The following is a 9,385-nucleotide window of genomic DNA, read 5'->3' on the forward strand; positions in this document are numbered from 1 at the left end:
ATGCATGTCAGCCACCGAGTCACTCTGTGACTCTAAAGAAGTACACTTGTGAGCTCTGGTTCTCCACCGGGAAGATTATGATAAAATAACGATCTGGGAAGTATGGCATGAGAGTCTCTCTCTCTCTTTTTTTTTTTTTTAAAGGGGAGAACATCAAAAAGATTTTTGGACTTTTGGATCCAAATGGGCAAAGATGAAAAACAAGAGTCTGGGAAACATTTTATCCTTGGTTAACAGAGTTAGTAATATTTAAAAAGCTACTTTATATCTACGGTTTCATCAAATTAATAGTTACTCATACATTGTTTTGGCAAAGAGACAGGTGAATGGGCAGTTTATAAAAGATGAAACACATTTGTCCAAGGAACATATAAAACAATTGCCATCCTCACTAATCATATCAACACTGCAAGCTTAACAATGAAATAACCTTTTTTTCCCCACTACTCAAATTGGAAACAAATCAAACAGTCTAATGATACAAATCCAGCTTTGGTTGAGGGTGTGGGGAAATGTGCACACCGGGGATGGTATAAGCTAGTAAAGGATTTTTTTTTTAAGATTTTATTTATTTGTTTGACAGAGAGAGAGCCAGCGAGAGAGGGAACACAAGCAGGGGGAGTGGGAGGGGAAGAAGCAGGCTCCCAGTGGAGGAGCCTGATGTGGGGCTCGATCCCAGATTGCAGGGATCACGCCCTGAGCCGAAGGCAGACGCTTAACGACTGCGCTACCCAGGCGCCCCTAGTGAAGGATTTTTGAGAGCATTCTGGTAATAGCTCTAAAAATTTTAAACCTGCACGCCCTTGGACCAGGAAATTCTACTTTGAAGGATCTGTACAACCTAAATAGGCACACCGTACAAAGATTTTTGTAAGGATGATGGTGTTTGTGACAGCAATGTTTGTGATGGCACGAGAAGGGAACCTGATCATTCATTAATAGACAGTGATTCAATAATTTACTGTGCATCCATATTACCATCTGCCACTGTGAAAAGGAATGAAGCAAATCCACAGAAACTGACAGATGGGCTACGAAGAGGGATTGTTTATGAAATATTGTCATAAAGACAAGTTGCGGAACAGTATGTAGAATATGATCTCATTTTTTAAAAAAGTTCCTGTGGAAGATACTGCTAAAATAATAAGAAGAAGATTATTTTTAAAAGGCTAAGTAATGACTTTTCCTTTTTTACTTTATGTAAGTCTAAAAAATTCAAATTTTATGTTTTTTGTCTTTTGGGTTTTTTGTTGTTGTTGTTGTTGGGTTTTTTTTGGTAAATGGGGAGCTAGCTCTAAAAATATGATAGATTCAAGCTAAGCATTTTTTTTGGAAAGACTCCATCACAGGTGATGTGTATGTCTTACCGCATCACGTCAGGGGACTGAGCCGTAACATCCTACAGTCGGTCGGGGATGTTCAGATTGGCCCCTGGAGTAGAGCGGTAGCAACCTTTCGCCTTCATTGTATGGGTGGGTTTTCCCCTATGCAACTCAACAGTAATCTGTGTGATGTATGTTGGTATCAGAAGAATGTCCTCTGGCCCTCCACCATTCACCTGCTGACTTTACCACCAAGTTAATTTTTTTAGGATTTTCGTTTGAGTTGAAAATGGTTTTGTAATTCTATCATCCCTTCTGTTATATATATTTTCATTATTCTATTAAGTAGAGCTTTCTCTCATCAACTAGGACTACTTGCTTACTCTGAAATACAGCTCCTACTAGAAAAGTAGGGTTTAATTACCATTTAAATGTTTGTTGGCCCCTGATAGTTCTTTGTGAATTATCTTTCAAGTACCCTTGCCTGTTTGCAATGGGTATGTTCCTAATTCTCTTATTGATGATGTCAGTGTTCTTTGTCATATATGGTATCATATGTCACTCAGCTTGTTGTCCGACTTTTCATTTGTTTTCGTGTACACTTTGTATTTTAATATGGTCTACTAATCTTTCTCTTTGTGGTTTCCTCATTTCTTTAGTGCATAGAAATGCTTCTTTATCCCAAAGCCAAATCCATCTTTATTTTCTTACATTTTATTGCTGAACTTTTTCATAATTAGAGAATACATTTATTTTATTTTTATTTTATTTTATCTTTTAAATATTTTACTTTTTTATTTGACAGAGAGATAGAGCCAGAGAGCACAAGCACGGGTGGAGGGAATGGCAGAGGGAGAAGGAGACGCAGGTACCCCACTGAGCAGGGAGCCAGAGGTGGGACTCGATCCCAGAAGCCTGGAATCATGACCTGAGCTGAAGGCAGACACTCAACCGACTGAGCCACCGGCCCCAAGAATACATGTATTTTAAAAACACTAAGGTGTCTTTCTCTTTTTCTTTTCTTTCTTTCTTTCTTTCTTTTTTTTTTAATGTGTGTATTTATTATTCCTCTATCTAAAATCCTTCCCTGCCTTCCTATTGCCTGCATGATAAAAGTCAAACTTGGTAGCTTGGCATATCGGCTCTTTGGAGTCTGGCCTTTCTTTTCGCTTCATTTCCATCCACACTTTAGCACTAGGAGACCACTTGCAGTCCCTGAATCATGAATGCTGTTCCACACGTCCATGCCTTTATAAATATAGATTCCCTTCTCCATGCCCCACCGCAGTTTGCCGGATAGATTTCTTCCTGTAAGTCTCCTCAAACATCACCTCCTTTTGCACAATTTTTTTTTTCTCTCCAGCTCAGTTCGTCACCCCTTTGTGATCCTCCCAGAACCTTTCGTTAGATTTTCATTGACTTTTAACTTATTGTATTAGCATTGTCATTACCATTGTCTGCCAGGCTTCTTCACTGTGAAGTTCCTGGTGTTTCCTTTGTGTAAGAGGCAATTTGGGGAGAAGTTTTGAGAATAGATAAGTATCCTGTTCCTCATTAAACTTTTGACTACTAATGTTGGCGTTGACATCTATTAATGGTTTTCTAATTCCATCATTCCTTTTGCATTTACTACTTGGCATTCTACTATAAGGAAAAGCTTTCCTACCTTACTTTTTAATTTATTTACTTATTTATTATTTAAATTTATGTGTATGGACTATGGATTATTTGTTTAACTCATTACTTTTATTCCAGTCAATGAATTATAAACATTACAATCACTGTTTGATTTGACATTCATGTTGTCCCAGATTGAATCCATGGGAATTCCTTCAAGTTGGCTCCTACGTCCTGTCACTCTTTGGTACTTCTTTGCTTTCTGACACAAGATGGTCCAGGTTCATGTTATTCTTTCTGTGTCCCAGGCCTGAGACCAACTTTTCCCCCAAGATCTCTGGTTCCTTTCAGTGGAAATGGCATTATGTTCCCTTATTTTTAGGTAACTTCCTTATTTTCAAGCAACTCCCTTTTTTTAAAGTAACACCCTTATTTTTAGATAGCTCCTTTATTTCTAACTACCTTCCCTGTCAGGAGTAACTGGCTTCCATTATCCTCAATGTAGTTACTCATTTGCTTAAGCCTAGAAAATACAGAAAGCAGTTTCAGAATTGCTAATTAGACTTCAATATTTGTATGCTATTTGTCACTTTTGAGGTAAAATTTACATACAATGAAATGCAAAAATCTGAAGTGTACCATTTAATGAGTTCTGAAAAATGCATACACCTGTGCAACCCAAACCCCGTCAAGATACAGAACACTATCACCGACCCCAGAAAATTCCCTCGTGCCCTTTTCCAGTCAACCCAACCACTAGAGACAACCGTTTTACAGTTTTCTTTTCCCTACAGATTAGTTGTATTTGTTTAGAACTTCATTTAAATGGAAAAATACAGAATGTTCTTTCTAGTGTCTGGTTTCTTTTGCTTTACATAATGGTTTTTTAAAAATTATTTTTATGGCCCAACATATGGTCTGTCTTGGTGAATATTGTATGTGCACTAGGAAAGAATGTGTATTCTGCTGTTGTTTGGTGATGTGTTCTATAAATGTCAGTTGTGTCAACTTGGTTGCTAGTTCATGTCTTCTATTACCTCACTGACTTTTTATCTACTTGTTCTATCACTTTCTAAGAGAAAGTGTTGAAACCTCCACTGTAATTGTGGATTTGTCTATTTCTCTTTTCGGTTCTATTTTTGCTTTGTGTAGTTTGGAACTCTGTTATTAGATACATTTCTATTAGGATGTATGCCTGTTTTGATGAAATAGCTCTTTTGTCATTATGAGATATCCTTCTTTAGCCTTGATAATATTCCTTGTTCTGAAGTTCACTTTGTCTGATATTAATACAACTACTTCGCCTTTTTTTTTTTTTTAAAGATTTTTTTATTTATATTTATGTGACAGAGAGACAGCCAGCGAGAGAGGGAACACAGCAGGGGGAGTGGGAGAGGAAGAAGCAGGCTCATAGCGGAGGAGCCTGATGTGGGGCTCGATCCCGGAACACCGGGATCACGCCCTGAGCCGAAGGCAGACGCTTTAACGACTGCGCTACCCAGGCGCCCCCCCTTTTTTTTTTTTGGCTTAGTGATTGGGTTTTTCATTTCTTCTTCTTTTCACTTTTAACTAATCTCATTATATTTAAAGTGAATTTCTTATAGGTAGCATATAGTTGGGTCTTGAGTAATTTTTCAAATCCAGTAAGACAATTTGCCTTTTAAAGCAGAATTTAGATCATTTGCATTTAATGTAATTATCAATATGTGTTTTGTGTAAATCAGTCATACAGGCTATTTGGTTTTTATTTGTCTATCTGTTCTTTGTACCATTTTCCCCTTTTTTCTTACTTTCTTTTGGATGGAGTATTTTATAGCATTCTGATTTTAATTCTTCTATTGGCTAATTAGATTTTAAATACCTCTTTTTTTTTCTTTAGTCATTCGTCTTACAATACTTATCTTTAACTTATCACATTCTCCCTTCAAATTATACCACTTCAAATATGGTGTAAGAATCTTGTAACAGTTTATCTCTAGGTATAAATTTATCACCCTTCCTTTATATTGTTAATGTGTATTTTTCTTCTTCATTTGTTTTAAACCTCACAAAACATTGTTACTGTTTGGGATATAAATGGTTATTTATACTTTAGAGAAAATTGTAAAAGAAAAAAGTCTTTATATTAACTTACATATTCGCCATTTTTGACAGTTTTTGTTTCTTTTGTGTAAATTCATATTTCCATCTAGAACCATTTTTGTTTAATCTGAAGAACTTTCCTTAGCATTTATTATAATTCAGATATGCTAGTAACAAATTCTGTCATCTTTTATTTGTCTGAAAATGCCTTTATTTCACCTTCATTTTTTGAAAGAGTTTTTGCTGGATATAAAGTTCTAGATTGACAGAGCTTTTTCTTTTAGGACTTTAAAGATTGTATTCTATTGTATTCTGGTTTACTTTTTTCTGATGTTAAGTCAGTAGTAATTCTTATCTTTGTTCCGTGTATACTATGTGGCTTTTTCTCTGACTATTTCTAATATTTTTAGGAGTTTGAGTGTAGTGTACCTCGGTAAAGATTTCTTTGTGTTTATCTTTTTGGGGGTTGGTTTTCTTTCTTGGACCTATGTGTTTATATTTTTTATTAAACTTAGAATTTGGGCTATTATTTCTCCATATTTTTTTAAAATCTCCTCTCCTGTCTTTCTGGATCTCTTGGTTACATATGTGTTAGATAACTATTGTCATACCAGTTACCAAGTCTCTGTCCACTTTATTTTTAACTTTACTTCTCCCTGTACTTTGGTGTAGTTTGTTCCTTCTTTTTTAAAGATTTTATTTATTTATTTGAGAGAGAGAGAGAGAGCATACACATCAGCAGGGGGAGGGGCAGAGGGAGAGGGGCAAGCAGACTCCCTGCTGAGTGGGAGCCCTAAGCAGGGCTTGATCCCAGGACCCTGAGGTCATGACCTAAGCTGAAGTCAGATGCTTAACCAACTGAGCCACCCAGGTGCCCCATAATTCATTTTTTCGTACTGTTTCTTCATTCACAGATATTTTCTTCTGCAATGTCTAAGGTGCATTTAAACCCATCCAATGAAGTTTTCATTGGGATATTGTATTTAACTACTCTAGAAGTTTTATCTGATTCTTTTTATAGTTTCTTTAATTACATTTGTTTTTCTTTAAATTCTTGACTACATTTATTATAGCTGCTTTAAAGTTCCTATCTGCTGGGGTGCCTGGGTGGCTCAGTTGATTGAATGTCTGACTCTTGATTTCTGCTCCGGTTGTGATGTCAGGGTTATGGATTGAGCCCCATGTCGAGCCCTGCATGGAACTCCACATGGGGCTCTGCATTAGGTGGGGAATCACCTTGGGGTTCTCTCTCTCCCTCTCTCTCTGTCCCTCCCTGCCATGTGGTCTTTCTCTGTAAAATAAATAAATAAATAAATCTTTAAAAAAAGATAAAGTTCCTGTTAATGTCATCATTTTCACCATTTCTGGATCTGCTTCTGTTGAATGATATTTCTTCGGTTCAGGGTTCACATTTTCCTACTTCTTTACATATACAGTAAATTTTTTTATTGGATAATGGACATTGTGGGTATTACTGCTTTGGCTCCTGGATTTTGTCTTTATTTAAAGATTGTTAAGTTTCATTCAAGCAAGCAGTTAATTACTTGCAGATAAGCTTTTTTCAGCTTTGTTTGGGTGGATAGAATAGGCTTTACTCTTGGGTTAGTTTAGCCTTATTTCTAAAGTGTGGGCTTTCTGAGGTCTCCCTACCAAACATCCCAGGTGTTTAATAAGATGTCTTCATTCCAACTGGTCAGAACTTGAATGTTTCCAAACTTTATTCAAGCTCTAGTAGTTGTTCAGTTGTACAGTTCCCCCAGTAGTTTTCATTTAACTAGGCTCATGAAGTTTATCCTTAAACCTACACCGAAGATTCCTGGAGATCCTTATGTGTATTTCTGGAGCTCTTTCTCTGGTATTCTGCCCCCGCACATTTAACTTGCCTCAATGTCTCCTAATCCAATTTCTCTCTCCTCATTTAGCAGGAGTAATATAATCTGTTTGGCTTTCTTCTATCCTGTGCTTAGGTAAATACCTCCAGAAAGAAATCTGAGGAAATCTTTGGGCTCATCTTATTCATTTTCCTTTTTTCCAGTATGCCTATTGTCCAATGTCTGAAAACACTTCTTTCATAGATTTGGTCCAGTTTTCTACTGTTTGTCATAGGAAGGTTAGTCCGGTACCAGTAACTTATTCGTGGCTGGATCACCCATAACATTTTTAAAATATAAACTTTCTATTGAATAATAAAATACATATTGGAAAAGTGCATAATTTTTAAGTGTACAGCTTGATGAATTTTCATTAATTGAACACACTGGTGTAACCAACACCCAGATCAAGAACAACAGTATTAGAACCCCAGGAGCCCCTTAGTGGCCCTTTTTAAACATTAAAACCACCTAAGGATAACCAATATCCCAACTTCTATTACCATGTATTATTTTTGTCTATTTTTGAATATTATAAAAGTAGAATCATATAATATACAATTTTTGTGTCTGGCTTATTTCACCCAATTTTATGACTGTGAAATTCATCCATGTTTTGTGTATACTGGTAAATTGTTCATTCTTTTTCCTGTATACTATTCCACTATGTGAATATTCTAAAATTTATTCATCCTATTAACATTCTTATATATGTCTTTTGGTGAACACATGAATACATTTCTGTTGCATATACACCTAGGAGTGGAATTGCTGGGTTAACCCACTTCAATAACCACAAATTATATAATAATTAGTTCAGACATTTCTTCTGAACTCCAGACTTACACATTCAAATCTTTTTGACACCTCTGTTTGTAAGCATCTCAAACTTGTATCCAAAGCCATTTGCTCCTCTTTTTATGTTCCCTGAATCAGTAAATGGCTTCTTAATCCTTCTGGTTATTTAAGGAGTCATTCTTCATGCTCCTCTTTTCTTTACTCTTCCCAGAAAACCAATCCATTATTAAGTCCCCTGGATTCCACCTCTCATTTATACATGTCTTAAAATTATCCAACTCTCACTGTCTCTACTGCCATTACCCTAGTTCAAGCCACCATCATCTCTGGACTTGACTAATGTAACTGCCTCCAACCTGGCCTTTCAGCAACCCTTCCTGCCCTCTTCCAAACTATTTCCCACAAATAGCCTGAGTGAGCTTTTAAATATGTAAATCAGATCCTATTCAACATTCTCTATTAGCTGCCCATTAACCTTAGGATACCTTCCAAACTACAGTCTAAAATCTATTATGTGACCAATAAGAGCCTGCGTGGTCTGGCCTCTGTCTCATCTCAGCCCAGGCTGGCTCCCTACATTTCAACCACACTGACTTCCTCTCAGTTCCTAGAACACACCAAGTCCTTTCATGCCCCCAGCAACCTAACACTTAATGTTCTCTTGGCTTGAAACATTCTTTTAGGCTCTTTCATATGCCTGGAACTTAAAAGGAACTTCTTCAAAGACATCTTCCCTGATAGTCCAGAATTAATCCATCATCATACCTACTAATTTTCCCTCTTGGTACTGATGACAATTTGTAATTATGTAATGATTTATGCTTTAACGTCTCCTGCTCCTATCGCGCTTTAGATTCCATCCAGTGTTATGTTCTTTCCTGTAACCCAATGCCTAACACCGTGCTTTGCACGTAGTACACAGTCATTAAGTGCTTATTTAACAATGCATGGCCCATGCAAAGGTTGGAAGGGGCCGCAGGGTCTGCATCTGGCATTTCTCTGCCAAGGTTAGGTGCTTCCTCTTGTGCGGTGATAGATGGGGCAAGCCCTTTTCCTGCTCACTCAGAGGGGGCTTCTCCCCCTGCTGCTTGGATAAGTGTTTGCTGTAGTGCCGCGTGAGAGACAAACTGCCTCCAGATACAGGCAGCAGGCAGGAGAGATTAGCTTTATTTGTGAGAGACAGCATTATCTGTCACTGTCACCAAAGGTCTTTGCAGCCTCCTGGCGCAGGTGCGTGAAGAGCTGCCAATCTTTCCTGGATGGGGGCGGGACTACATCGGGCCCCCAGGAGGGGGCGGATCAGCGTATCCTTCCCACAGAACCTGATTGGCCCGGGCGAGCCGAAGGGACGGGGGCGGAGCTTGATCCCGTCGGGCGCCAGCCACGTTGGACGCGGGGCTGCCCGGCAGAAAGGCCACTCCCTGGCCCCCACAATGCACTGCGGGTCGCGTCACTCGAAGCGGCGGGTCCCGGCTCGGCAGGTACGGCTTGACCTCTCGCAGTTCTCGTTCCTCCCCTTTTAGGGTCGTTCGAACCCCTGGCAGGCGTTCCCTTCGCTCTCCCTGCGAGCCGCCGCGGCCCTCGCCCTCATGACTACAGACCTCCCCCTGGGCAGGAACCCAGCGCGTGCGGTGGGGGCGGGAGCCTGGTGGTTGGAGCCTCCGAGCTCTGGAGAGGTGGGATTGGGGGGGGGGG

The 9,385-nt window shown here is 38.7% G+C and overlaps 1 protein-coding gene across 2 annotated transcripts in view; it reads left to right on the forward strand.

Moving 5' to 3' along the window:
* The first annotated feature begins 9,097 nt into the window (after positions 1 to 9,097).
* SEC22A (SEC22 homolog A, vesicle trafficking protein) overlaps positions 9,098 to 9,385 on the forward strand; it is a 63,056-nt gene continuing 62,768 nt past the window's right edge. Inside the window, exon 1 of one of the 2 annotated variants that reach the window (XM_008708152.2) lies at positions 9,098 to 9,171. The gene's annotated coding sequence lies outside the window, so the exon portion shown is untranslated. The remainder of the gene's footprint in view (positions 9,172 to 9,385) is intronic. The other variant, XM_008708151.2, reaches the window with a different exon arrangement.

Source organism: Ursus maritimus, unplaced genomic scaffold, assembly GCF_017311325.1.
Source record: "Ursus maritimus isolate PB19 unplaced genomic scaffold, ASM1731132v1 scaffold_4, whole genome shotgun sequence".
In the NCBI taxonomy this organism is placed as follows: Eukaryota; Metazoa; Chordata; class Mammalia; order Carnivora; family Ursidae; genus Ursus; species Ursus maritimus.